The 13841-nt window shown below is 49.2% G+C and overlaps 1 protein-coding gene across 17 annotated transcripts in view; it reads left to right on the top strand.

The window, feature by feature from the left end:
- Positions 1–13841, top strand: part of TCF4 (transcription factor 4) — a 173145-nt gene that overhangs the window by 106288 nt on the left and 53016 nt on the right. The window lies entirely within an intron of this gene.

Genomic DNA, 13841 nt, shown 5'->3' with positions numbered 1-13841 from the left:
CCGTGGACGCCGTCCATATAAACTGCGCTGATTTTGCAGCGTTTGTCTCGAAACCCTGGCACCGCGCGGCCGGGACTGGGTGTTTCTGTGTGGCTGGGTCTCCCTTTGTCTCCCGACCCACACAACTGGCCGACCAGTTTGCAGTTTTCCTCGACGGGGTAAAACCTTTGTGGTTTGTTTGTTTTTTTGCTGAAAAAGCCGTACTACGGTCAACCGCATCTTTTCAGAGCGTTTACTTTGAAAACCATTACTATATATAAAAAATAGCGATTTTAAAAGAAACGATAGGACATTGCAGTAAATGAAACATCGAGTAGTGCTTTGAATTTCATTCCAGTTACCATTACATTTCATTCTAGTATTTTTAGTCTATTTTTCCTCTCCCCCATGGCTTTAAAAATGCATAACGCGTATTTTCCTATCAGTATCTGCAAACAGAGAAGAAAGCACTAATGAGGGGAGAGCGTCCTTTTCATACTTGATAACTGTGGTTGCTTTATCTGTAAATCTGGTTATTAGGAGGAGCCGAGTGGCAATCAATCCTGCAGCATATATAACAAATTGACATATTAATCTCAGATGGGTTTTCTGTTTTTGCCGTAAATCCACCTAAATTTGCAGTTTGCAAACCAGCATACTTTGAAAGCCTCAGTTAGTGCAGTGAATGGGCTAAGCAGTAGTTTCAGGACCGGTCACTTTATAAATGAAAAAAAAAAAGCAATTTAAAAGAGAAAAACACATACGAAGATCCTAATTTAATTGCAATTTAATAATTGATTATTGTAAGCTTTATCATAGTGAACAATACAAGCGTAAATCTATTGAGAGTTGCTGAAATATGGAAATTCTCGAGCGAAAGGTTCCAGCGAAGTCATGATACTGGCTTGTTTTAATTAAAACCAAGTTCCCACGTGCGTATTTTAAACGTCTTTCACGGTGTGTTTTTTGGGTTGGGTTTTTATTGGAGCCCTTTACAGCAACAGCTCATATCCCCCCCCCACTCCCCAAGAAGGCTTTTACGGGCACCGTTACGCCTGAAGTCAGGGGTGGATTTCATTGAGACGAAACTTTAGCTCTCCCTGCTTTCCCTGCCAGCCTCGCATGCTCTGGCCCTCGCGGCTCTCCCCGGCTCGAGGCCAGCCCGTGGCGCTGAGGATCGCCCGAGCCGGAGCTTTGTGAGCACTTAAAGATGCAGTGCCCTGGCTTGCTTTGTGCTCGCTCCGTCACCGCGTGCCAGACCGCTGCTTTTTCCTTCGGGCATCCTCGGGGACAAACGCCCACGTTTATTTTATGCTGTACAATATTTCTCAGCAGCGAGGTGACCATCTCAGGACGTTCACCTGAATATTTTCGCGTCCGTGTTATAAAAGATACACTCTGTAGGATGGTACCCGCTGTCTGCTCTTGTTTTGAGCAAGAGAGATGACGCTGATGTTGGAAACGTCAGCATTCGGGGATGTAAAACTGCCGCAAAAGTTTTTTTTTATGGATTGCTTCTTGCTTCCAAAGAATGAAACGTGATTTGTGTTTGTCACAGATTAGTCTCAAATGCGCGCTTCCTTTAATTTTGCCTGAATGCTGCTGTTGTGCAGAACGGAACCACTTCCACAGCTCGGTACTCCTTAACTATTTTAACAGTATTGGTATTTTTCACTCAATTATCCCCAAGTCGAATACGTGCTAAAAACTTGAAGTGCTTTTAAGGAGATGCACAATTTATGAGAAAATAAAACGCAGGAAGGTACGCCCCAATATTTTAATCGCCCATAGCTGTGTCTTCTAAGAATAAGGAAATTAATCTACAACGAGTCCAATAATGTGAATACGAGAATGGTTTGGCCCTGAACGAAATACAGCTTTGCCTGCGTGACCATACAGATACGTGTTTGAGTCTGGTCCTCTCTGTTATATCATGGATCATCCGTTTCCCCTGAAACAACGCACACCCAGGTGTCCCCACCAGCAGGAGCATCCGATAAAAGGTCAGGTTGTGTTCTGCCCATAGCTCGTGGCACGCCGACCGGCCAGGATTTATGATGCTGGATAAAGTATAGGCATTTATAAATTGCCTAACTGGCTGATAATACACTTAGTTGATAGGGTGGAAATATTGCCGTATTTCTCTTAAAATATGTATATTAACTTGTGCTCGGTGTGATTTATGCGGTGGATATGGAGATTAATGCAGCAGCGTTGGAGAGAGCAGTTATTGTTGATTAATTCATAAGTAGTCTTATAAAAATTTCAATGATAAATGGTAATAAATACGTGGTATCAGCTCCCCTTTATGATAAGAAATGGCTATGAGTTTTGCAAACAAAGTAAATTAAACTAGGGAGCTAATCAGCATGTAGAAACTACCGAGGGGCGGGTGGCACGAAGCCGATGCCGTCGGCCACGTGGGGTGGGTGCAGGTGGCTGTCCCCGCGCCGCCCCTTCAATTTCCCCAAATCGGGGCCCAAAAAGGGTGGAGAGCTTGGGGCATTTGGGGCTGAGCCCCCTGAAGGTGAGACAGTGACTTTACAGAGCAACCTCAGCAGCTACTTCATGAAGAGCTGTGCAGCCATTTGGTAAAATGCTCTGTGCAAGCAGCAGCTGCTGCCATCGCCGTTGTGCAATCAGACATCTCTTCTGTACGATTTTCTTCTCCCCTTAAACTTCATTCAAAGGTTTTGCTGTTGTTTTAACCATTAACCTGACGCCTTCACCCGCCTTGGCTGCCTCTGCACCTCTCACAGGCATCCCGGCTGCAGGAGGCAGGTCGCAGGCTGGAGAGCTCCGGCGGAGATAACTCATAGATAAAGATAATGCCGAAATTCAGCCTTCACGGGGAGCTTCTGGTGCTGGGATGGCAGTCAGCTGCGGGCATGGTGTGAGAGCTTGGTGGCTTTGCTCAGAGCTGGAGCATCGAATCGCAGGCAGGATGGCTGTGGGGTGGCGTGTGGCTGCCTTCTGCCGCACAACGGGGCTGCGGGGCTGGAGCAGCTCTGACAGAGCCCTGGAGCCCTGCAGGGGGCGGGCAGGCAGGCTGGCAGTGAAGCTTTCTGCGGCCTGAGGTGCTCTGCTTTGGGGCCAGGCTTCCCAGGGGTTAAAGCTTGTCGTTTCCTCCATCGCCAGCCTTATTTCCTTTGGCCCAGTTGTCCTCTAGCAAGGAGTGCAGTCAGGCACAGTCCTTATACTTCCAATTTCCCTTCTCCTTGGACACTCTTTTCCCTTACAAGCACACCGGGGGCTCTGTTTGATCCTTACAGCAGGCCTGGGAGCTGCAGCCCAAAGTGAAACCCCTGGAGCAAAATGCAAAGGGTTCAAAAAGGAAAGGGCAGGGAGTTATGGCTGAGCTGGGCTGGCATCCTCATGATGGGGGGGAGCCTTGTGGTGCGGACACTACAGCCAGAATAAAGGCTGGGAGAAGCTGAACGTCATCCCAGTTGTGTTAAAGGAGAAAAGAGGAACCAAAAACCTGCTTTTGTTGAAGAACCAGCAGGTAAAATCCCCCAGCCTCACTTCTGGTGGCAGCAGCCTCCCTCTTCCATCTTAACTCGAGGTGTCCCCCTGGGCAGGAGCCATCTCGTTGCACTTGCTGGGGTGTATTTAGGAGCTTTGACCTTGCTGCCCAGACAGATAAGGAAGTGTATGACTCAGTTGTACGTCCTAAGGAAACACCTGCTTTGTTCCAAAAAGCAAGGAAAGAGAAACACTACGGGGATGCCACCTGGAGCTCTTCCACGGCTTTCTTCTGGGAGCCTTGGAGTAGCTGGGAGGCGAGGAAGCACCCTTTGTGCTGTTTGTGCAGGCTTTTCGCAGACTTCCTACCTCAAGCAAATAAAACACAACCTTAGGAATTTCCCTTCGACTTGATGGGGACTTGTCCAAAACAACCACGGTGTCCCCGACTGTCCCCGTGCCTCTGGCCGCCACCTGCAGTACCAGGAGATGGGCCAGCACCTCTGGGGCCCTGCCTCGGCCCCAGGTGCCTCAGAGCTTGCCAGGAGGACACCTCAAGGTCTTCCAGCTGCGGCCAGGCCTCCTGGGATGGAGCTGACCTTCCTGAAGTAGAAATCTGTGGAGATTTGGGGTCCCACAGGGAGCAGGCTGACAGCTCGGGGAGAGGGGCCTGAGGAGGTAACAGGAGCCGAGAGGGGCAGGAGGCGGCCTGAGGAGGTAACAGGAGCCAAACCGGGCACTTTTGTGGAAATATTTCTGTGTAATTCAGCCACAAACCCATAAAATTACTCAAATTACTCTCGAGCAGTCAGGGAATGGGTTAAAAGAGCTCCTCTCACAAACCGCACCTGAAAGTGCTCGCTGACCCCACAGGGCTGCGGCGACATCTTGCAGGCCGAACGCTGTGGTGATGTTTTCAAATAGATGAAAACGCGGTGAAATGCAGATTAAAAATGCTTAGTTTTTGGTTTCGGGTAAATCGGACAGGATATCTTAAACATGAGAAAGGATCCGGGGAGAATGGTGTGATCGGGGTATTTTTCTGAGGCCTCGGCATTGCGGTGTATTTAAAGGCAAAACTTTTAGTGCAGGCTTCACACACTTAATTATCCTGGACTCAAAAAATATATATATATATAAAAATAAAAAATCCCATGCTGAATAGCTGTGGCCAGCTGGTGACAGAGGTGTGGGATTAGTGGGGTTTTGGGTTTAGCTTGAGCATAGACTCCCTCTTCAGAGTGCTGGAGGTAGTGCAGGAGGCGATTTTCCCTCATGGACATCACGCTTTGGCCAACGCATCCAGATGATCTCCGTGTGCCTCCAGAAAGGGCAAAACAGGGCAGAGAGCACTGGTTTTATGGCAGCTCTTGGCAAATCGCCGCTCCTGTGGAGCACCATTTATCCCTCACAGTGCCTGCAGCGGGGTTTGTAGGGTCGCCTGCTGCGGGGTCCGCTGGTGGGACACCAGGCTCCGTGCTGGGGAGGAAACCCACCGCGTGTGCTGGAGCCTAACACCTTTCTCCCCCCCCCTCTGAACCACACACACATTTTTAATTTCACATTTAAAATTGCCCAGACTTCTATTTTCCTCCTTTATACATCCATGTAATTTCTATTTCTTTCCTTTTTTTTTTTTCCTTTTGGAAATTAAGGCAAGTTTCACAAGTGCAAAACTCAGCGCTTAATTTTTTTTTTTTTCTGTTTGAATTCAAGGCTAATTGTTGGTAAAAAGCATTCGGAGATAAAAAAAATAAAAAATCAAATCGCTCGCTGCAGCGATTTGATTTTGTAGCTTTTCTTTAAATATTATCTCTAGCTGGTGTTCATTACAAGCACTGCAGTGGCTTTAGATCTCTGATTAGCACAGTCCAGCGTCGAAGCAAAAAACATTTCAACCCTATCTTGTATCAAGCCTTTCCAAATCGGTTTTAGGGAAGGGCGGCTTCCTGGGCTTCGGGGGGTTATTTATTTGATCTGCTTTAAGTTTTTCTTCCATTTTAGAAGTGATTGGGTCGGGGTGATGCGGCGTGCGGAGGGGAGAGCGCAGCGATGCCAGAGTTATCTCGGGAAGTTGGAGATAATCTGCCAGGATTGAGACGTTTGCACTTTGACTCGTGGGCATTCGTTAACCCAGTCTGTGTATTTTATCAAAGGAACATTTATTTTTGTTGCTCCGGAGTAATTTTTTTGCCTTTACGCCGAAGCGGTAAACGTGCAAAAAAAAAAAAAAAAAAATCAGCATAAGCGAAAACAGAAAAAAAAATGGCATGGAGAGCTCCAATAACTATTAACGTTGTTAAATGCATAGCAAAGCTCCCCTGACAGTTTCTTGGCACAAAACCTAGGCGGCCTACAATGGCTGGTTGTTTTTTTATTGTTATTTTATTTTGAATGGCCTTCAGCGCGTTTCGACAGGCCAAACACGCGCTCCATGTCGGCACCCGAGCCGAGGGGACACGGCCGAGGGGACGCCGGGGCACGGGGCCGTGCCCGCCGCTGCCTTCGGCTTTCTCACCCTCGGGCCTCCAGCAGGAGCAGGACGGGTGTCATATCAGCCAGACAAAACTGGCAGTGCCCCAAAACGGGCTTTTTTCGAGATCCCTGAGCCCACCCAAACACGGATAGGACACAGATGGGACATGGACAGGACACAGGACCCAGACAGGACACCTCATGCTGGATGCACAGTGGGAGGCATCTCAGAGGCAGCACCCATGCAAGGCCATCCTCCCCGTGCTGTAAATAGTCAAAGGTACCCATTTTTGCATTTTTTCGGGCAAATCCAGGCAACTTGCACATTTCAGGTGCCCGCAAAGGCCCCTTAGGTGCGTGGTGCTCACGCATCGAAGCAGCCGAGCGGCGCGAATCAGCTCGGCAGCGAGCAGGCCGTCAGTAAAGTTGCAATTTTCGGCAGGATTTGCCTATTACCCACGATTTGAGCCTGTTCCCAGACCACAGCATCTTCTCCCTGCCAAAGGCCAGGCCGCAAAGCGACGAGGAGAAGCCCAAGGGCTTTGGTGGGAGGCCAGGCACACCGCCACCGCTCCCCGGTGCCTGCCCCGGCCTGCGCCGTTGCCACCTGGTGGAGCGCAGAGGGTGCGGGTTTGCAGCTCGCTCCCATCTCACTCGGGCTCTTTTATTGCAAGCACACTTTGGCACCCGTGCGCTGGAGTCCTTAACCAAAAGGATCCTCTCGTTTGCTCTGCAACACCTCATTTCTCCGCTCACAGTTCATTTATGATTCTGATGAGAGTGTTTTTTCAGGAAACACACATTTCACTTTTTGACCTAGGAGCATCTGTTAGAATTTTTTTTAATACTACTTTGGCATTCTGGAAGTGTTAATGTCTTTCATATCTGTTTAATGCTATTTAGGGATATTTATGATCACCTCTTGGTTACTTGGGGTAAAGTGTGTTGCAATTTTTTTCAAACAGACAGGAAAGCATTCATATGAGGAAACAGATTGCTTTAAACATGTGCTTCCTGTGACAGTAAAAAGAACAAATTAGATTTAACACTGTGTAATGAATGCATAAATGTGTACGTTTAAGCTTTTAAAAGCCTTACATTCGGTTCTGGCCTAAACAAAAATCGGGAGGCACCTAGCGAGGAGCGACGCAGTCGATTTAACCACGTGCAGCCGAGTCTGGTTGCATTTTCCGAGCGTTTTTGCTGCAGTTTCCCCTTCCAGCCTCGTGGTTTTCCCCTGAAATTGGGCAGGGTGGGCTCTGGCACTGCTGAAGCCTTGCTGTAGGGAGAGCTCATGGGGTCCAGGAGGGCTCCTGGAAGCCCTTAGGGGCCATCCTGTGTGTGTGACCCTCACCTCTTGTCGTCTCGGAGCCGTTTGGGTTCCAATAATGCCCCTAACCGAGGGTTTTCCAACCCCTGGCTGTCGCAGGGCTCTTGTAGGAGCTCTTTGAAATGCCTGCGTCTTGGTTGCCTCCCTGTTTTGCTTTGAAGATGCATCTGGAAAAGAATTAAAGGCGCTTTTCTGCCCGCCTTCACCCAATTAGTTCCCTCGCGCCCTTTATCTGCCGCCTTCCCAGAGCGTTTCTGAGACAGAAAACCTACCCAAGGTGAACAAGGAGCGGGGGCTTTTGTGTCAGAGGCACGGGGTGCAGGTGCCGTGGTCCCAGCCCAAATCCCAGTGGATTTGTAGCCAGCACCCAGCCGTCCACCGGCCGAGCAAAACGCCAGGACGATGCCCAGCTCGTGCCGAGCCTGAATTTGTATTTATTTCATTATTTTATTTTATTTTATTTTATTTTTTTGCAGGCTGTGGGAGTTGGGTCTGGAACACAGTTTGTTTGATAATTAGTGCACATCTCCGCAGACTTGCCGAGGTTCCTGGGTAACCTTTGTGCCACCACGTTCGAGCACCAAATTAACACACCTTTTATCTTCCCCCGCTATTTTAAGTAAATATTTTTGAACCGTCTCCGTGCAACAGGTTTCCAAAGATTTAAAGTATGCCGCAGGTTTCCAAAAAACTTCATTTTTTCTTATATTTTAAATGTTCTGTTTGTGCAAAATTTTGAGAATCACCATAAGGGCTTCTTTGCATTTTTAATTTAGTAACTAACATATGAATAAATTTGCATATTAATTAGTTGCAGATTAAATCATGCATACATAATTGCCTCCTTACTGTGTTTAATGTTTGTCAAAATCTCCAGCCTGGTTTGATGGATGTCGTATGAAAGATTACAATTTGATGTACCCTTGGAAGTATTTACACCAATAATGCAGGATTCTTAATAGCAGAATTCGCGAGTTATATCCAGTTTCTAATAAACATGGGAGCTAGGTGCCTGTCCCTTTTGCCTAGATTTTTTTTTTTTTTTCCTTGCACCAAGTCATTTACTATTCATAATCATTAATGCATCTCCTAATTATACAGCATATGTCTGTTAACCCCTTCGGTGCCGATCTGGGGGGGCTGCAGCAGCCTGAATTTCTCGCCCGACCCGTGTCACTGGAGGGGCTGCTCCCGAATCGCTTCGCCCCCAGCTGCAGCCAGCACCTCGGCTTTTCCTGGTGGGTGATCTTTGGAGGAAGGAGTTCGAAACGCCAGGTGCCTTTTGCGGTTTCTTCCTCGGGCTGGAGGAAAGGAGCTGCGCTCGATTCGTGGCTGAAGGCTCCTCTGCTGGGGCTACTGCAGTAAAGCAGCAAGGGCGTTCCAAGAGCACAAATCATGCCTGAAAACACCGCGAAGCCCTGCCTGAAATCCCGCAGGGAAGAGCCCTGCTGGTGGCTGCACCCCTCCTGCTCGGGGACAGCTTCGCCCCCGCCAGGTCCGTGCCACCCATCTCTGGGGCGCAGAGGGGTTGTGTGGGGGGTTTCGGTTCAACCAGGCTTTTAAAAGATCAGGGCACGGTTGCCGACCTCCAGATTCGTGTTAAAAATCTTCCCCTGGCTCCCTGGCACGCCAAATTCAGCAGGCATTTGTAAACATGATGGGTTTGTGTTTGCTTCTCTTTTTATTTTTATTTTTTCCTGAGCTTGTACCTCTGCTCACATCGCACCTTCAGGTTTTGCCCACAGCGGCTACCAGGGCCTGAAACTAAAATTTTTAACCGAGTCCAAATTTTTATCTAATTACAGCATTTTTGGAATGAGGCTTTAGGGGAGAAAACACAAAAAAAGAAGCAACCCAAGCCCAGCAAACAGTGCAGGGCTCCTGATAAGATCCCAAGAGCTGGCTACGCAGGATTTATCAGCCAGCAATTAGATTTTCTTCTTCATTTGGCTACGCCTTACCCACTTCTCAAGCAGCAGCAGTTTCCGAGGCCCTCCAAATAACCATATTTTGTTAGAGGAGCTGGCACCAGCATGTGTTAGGCATTTAAGTGTGAATTTGAGCAGTCGATGGGAATATGGCACAGTGTTAGGAAACAGAACCGCCGAAGTTGGATCTTGCTCCCTAGGCTCCTTGCTGCAGGGTTTTACTGGCGATTCCCTTCACCTCTCCGGGCCTCAGCTCCCTTCTTTTTGGCCGTCTTTGTTTCCCCGGGCTGTAACCCCTTCGTGCCAGGCTCTGGCTCTGTGGCAGAGGCTCCTCGGGAGGGCTGTGGGGTGAGGATGCATCTTCTAGCACAGCAGCTGGATCCTTACCACCGAAAGCACGCTTTCGAGTATGAATTAGGATTGCTGGAAAGCAAAGTTCACAGGGAAAGTGTCATTGCAGCGAGGGATTTCCCCTGTAATGTGCCTGCAGTTGGCTCGCTGCGCGTTTTAAGGGCGTGCATTTTGGGTGTAAATAACCAAATCTGCACATTGGGTGTAAAATACCCAACAGAACCTCTGCGCGACCCCGCGTGCTCGCAAAATCCCGCGCTTTGTTTCACGAGACCCGGCGTCGTGGCATCTTTAGTCCAACCGGTCAGTTTGCAAGATGCATTTTATCACGTTATTCGCTGTGAAAAGCCCGGTGAAACCAAAGGCACAAACACCCGAAGGATCTCGAAGGATTTTACACGGTAGAAATAAAATGCAGAGTGCCCAAAGACCTCGCGGACTTCTCCTCTCATCACAGAAGAACACAAACTGCGTAAGACTTACCCCTAATTATTCTTCCACACTGTGCAATTCGGGAAGAAACCACAAAAGTGTGTTCAAAAACCATTAGGGGACAAATCTACAAAAAGAAATAATGTGAGGTTGGGCCAAGCTCGGCAAACTGAGCCTGGCGCTGAGCGGGTGCGGCGTGCGCTGCGGTCTCAGGACCTGCCCCATGCACACCAAACCCCCCGTGCCATTTCAGGAGCTGCTTCGTTAGCGTGTCCTCATTTAGCGAGCCATCCAAAACTTCACTCCTGAGCCCCATCACGGCCGTTGGGTCGTGGAAGAGCCACGCTCAGTGCCCGTGGTCCAGGAGCACGGCTCCGTGCTCGCGGCGGATGAGGAAGGTGAGGTCCCTGCACCTGCTGCCCGGGCGCCTCATCCCGCTGCCTTGAACGTCACTGTCACATCTCATCCAGCTGTGCTATCCGAAGGGTTAACAGCCAGTCGGAAAGCCGAATTCTTCCTGTTTAATGGGAAAATTGACGCTAAATGTTGCACAGAACATCTTTTGTTTGAAGATCTCCAAGAAAAGATGGATACCCGGCAGTTTCCCTCCTCCGGGCTATGTTCCTGGAAAAAAAAAAAAAAAAAAAAGAGAGAGACACACAAAACGATTTTATGCAAAGAGAGAAGAAAAAAGACCGTGAGAAACAAAAATGCTAGCGTTGGTTACAGCCTGGTCCAGCTGGTGCTGAGACCTGGGGTGGGTTCGGTGCCAGTGCTCGGATTCTGTACTGCTTGGGTCGTGCGAGCACCAGCATGGCAGAAACCAGATGCAGAGGGAACCGTGCTAGGTGTGTGCTTTTGGGAATCCTGAGCCCTGGTCCTCCTTGTGGCACCAGGAAACTCTCTGGCTGGTGAGTGGAATCAAAAAGGAACACTTTGGGGTCCTCAAATACCCATTATTCTGGTTTCTTTCATTAAATACCCGTTATTCTGGATCCTTTCCTTAAATACCCGTTATTCTGGTTTCTTTCATTAAATACCCCTTATTCTGGATCCTTTCCTTCTTTCCTTGAGCCTTAACGAAAGCCTTGCACTTGGTCCCCCTTTCCTTCTTCTGATCAACCTCGTGGTGTCATGAGCTCCACTTTGGCCAGATCCAGACCCGAAGCCGGAGCTCTCACCGTGCCCTTTGCACCTCGCCATCTCTTTTCCCAGAACAGGGTTCAAATCTGCTTCCATCCTATTTCTCTGAGGTCTTCGGGACCAGACACTTCCATCTCTGCATGCGATGCCCCCGCTGGCAGCCCGCAGCAAAACCAAACCGCTTTGCTCAGCGGCGAGGGTGACGTGCATGGGTGGGCAAAGGAAGAGTTATTCTTTTATTTCCTTTATTTCCAAACAATTTATGGGCACAAATTCACCCCAAATGCCTCCTACGGGCTCCTCACCCTCACCACTGGGTTCTGTGGGGACGTGGTGATGGGGTTTCACCATGCAAGCGCTCGTCCTCCTCCGAGGTGACAAGTGTCTAGGACCGGCGCGGCCCTAGGGATTGCAACCCCTGGCCCCTCCGAGCTTCCCTTCCCTGTCTATACAAAGGGAAATAGTGACAGAATAATATTTAGCTGCTAGATGGAGGGGCTGCGAGGCCTAACTATGTAACAGCTGAAAAGCCTTCCATATGGCAATGTGCAAGAAATGAGAAGCAGCGTTTCTCTCCCTCCGCAGATTCTTGTGGCAGAGTGGGAAAGAAGACGGCTTTGCAGGATCCCACATCTCTGCTCGGTCCTGCAGAGCATTTAGCAGAGAGCAGGCTAGTGAGAAAGGCTTTTGAATGCTTTGATCCGCTCTGTTCGCGTTTTACCATGTAGACAAACTGCTGCATGTGACTTTTTTTAAAAAAAAAGACTGAGTTTGGGTCGTAAAAATTAGCCATGTGGCCATTTGCATGGTGCCCGCAAGTTTGGTTTTTTCTTTCACTTTATTTTATTTTATTTATTTATTTATTTATTTCCATCCCATTTACATCAACTCCATGGGGGCAGCACCAGGCACAGAGCCCTGGTGCCCATCCCATGGGAGGGGGATTTGGGGAAGGGACTTCGGCATCTCCAGGCCTAGGCATGGCTCCGCAGCGCTTTGTAGCCAGGGAACTTTCTGGAAATGCTCTCGGTTGTATTTAGCACTAATAACTCCAAGTATACAAACACTGAACTCTTGTATTGTTTTAAAAAAGAGTTGTGGGACATCATAACGTATATAAATTCCCTCTCCGAGTCCTGGTACAAGTAGGTTTTTTATCGTTTATAAACCACTGAACTGATGTTAGGGGAACCTATTGGTAAGGGAATAGGAACAGTAGCTCCAACGCCGATGGCTACAGGTTGTATTTTACTCCTCGAGCAGTGACTTCCCTCAGAATCCAAACAGATTTGGTGGTGGTTAACTGCTCGGCACTCCTTGAAGTGTAAAAAACCATCACTCTGCTGATTTATTTTGCCAAATAACCCCACAGCGGGTTCCAGGCTGTAGGGCAGATCCAGGGCATCTTGGATCTCGTATTGGGACAAATGGCAGCAAAATTCCCAAATATCCAAACCTCCCACCTCTTCACCCCCAGTGCCTTAGGGACACATAGAAATGGTCAGAAATGAACCTTAAAATAATTTTCCTGTTAATTTCTGTGGTGAATCCTGAATCGAGGCCAGTGGGACACTCCGGCCTGCAGTCAGTGCCGGCACTATTCCTGAAGGGCCTTGAAGCCCCAGTGCCACCTTACAGTCATCGCCAGGCCTCTTTACGTTGCCAGAGGGTTGTGGAGAAGCCATCACAGCACTGTGAACCTCAAAGGTTCAAATATCCCGAGTCAGCTGCCTCGCCACCCACAAAAAAGACGAAATCGTGAGGTTTTAAGGCCTGGGTTTGATGCCTCAGAGTCCCCATTTCCTAGATCTCCTCCTCAGCTATCAGCCTTCAAAATGTGCCATCGGTGACTCCAGAAGCTCCAGCTTTCCAGAAAAGCTCACCAAAAGCTCTGAAACTGGAGAGAAAATGGTAAAAATTGGCAGCGGTGCCTCCGCGCGACGAGAAATCCTGGCCCATGTGTTTTACGTTTCTCCCTTGGCTTTTCGCAAGCGGCGGAGTCAAAAATAGCCCGGGTGGCAAAGGGATGTTTTAGATAGAGGGTTTTGTTCAAAATAGATTAGCTGTGAAGGAGGTTTCGATGCCGGAGGTTTCTTTCGTGAGGGGCATTTTGGGGAAAGTGGCAGAATAACCAGGCGGCCCCGCACGGCGGGGAGCGGGCCCACCCGCAGGCGGTTTTGGGGGTTTTGTGGTGTGATTAGCTCCGTGTGCTATCTGGTCAGTACATTTGAGCTAAAAGGAAGAGAAATTTGATGTTGGGACAATTAAATGTGGTTTTGTGAGGTGTCCCGTGGCTTTTGGTGGCAGTCCTGGCTTGTGGTGGGGCTGCAGGCCTCTGCCACAGCACCCGCCCCAGCCCTTCACCTCGTGTTTTTGGCAGCACAAGGACAGGGAGGGTGTGATGATAGCACCGAATCAGTCACCTCTGAAAGAGCAATTTGTGCAGGAACTCCTCTGGCTCCGGCAGCTGTGCCTGCCTGACATTTGAAGTCCATAAAAACGTGCAGAGAAGGAGCTTGGGAGGAGCGGCGCTCGCAGTGATACCTACGGGTGGCAGCTGGCTGACCGCAGCCACCTGGAAATCAGCTAAAAAACACGGCCTTACTGAAACGACGGTGCCCAAAATTCCCGTGTGGCAGGCTCAGGTGCTGCCCAGCTCAGCCCCAAGCCCTCTGTCCCCTTGGTGGGACGAACAGCTCGGTTTTGGGTCTGGGACCACGCGTCCCCAGAGCCTCCAG

This window comes from Anas acuta, chromosome W (genome assembly GCF_963932015.1).
Source record: "Anas acuta chromosome W, bAnaAcu1.1, whole genome shotgun sequence".
Classification (NCBI taxonomy): Eukaryota; Metazoa; Chordata; class Aves; order Anseriformes; family Anatidae; genus Anas; species Anas acuta.
This window is presented reverse-complemented; position numbering and strand designations above follow the sequence as displayed.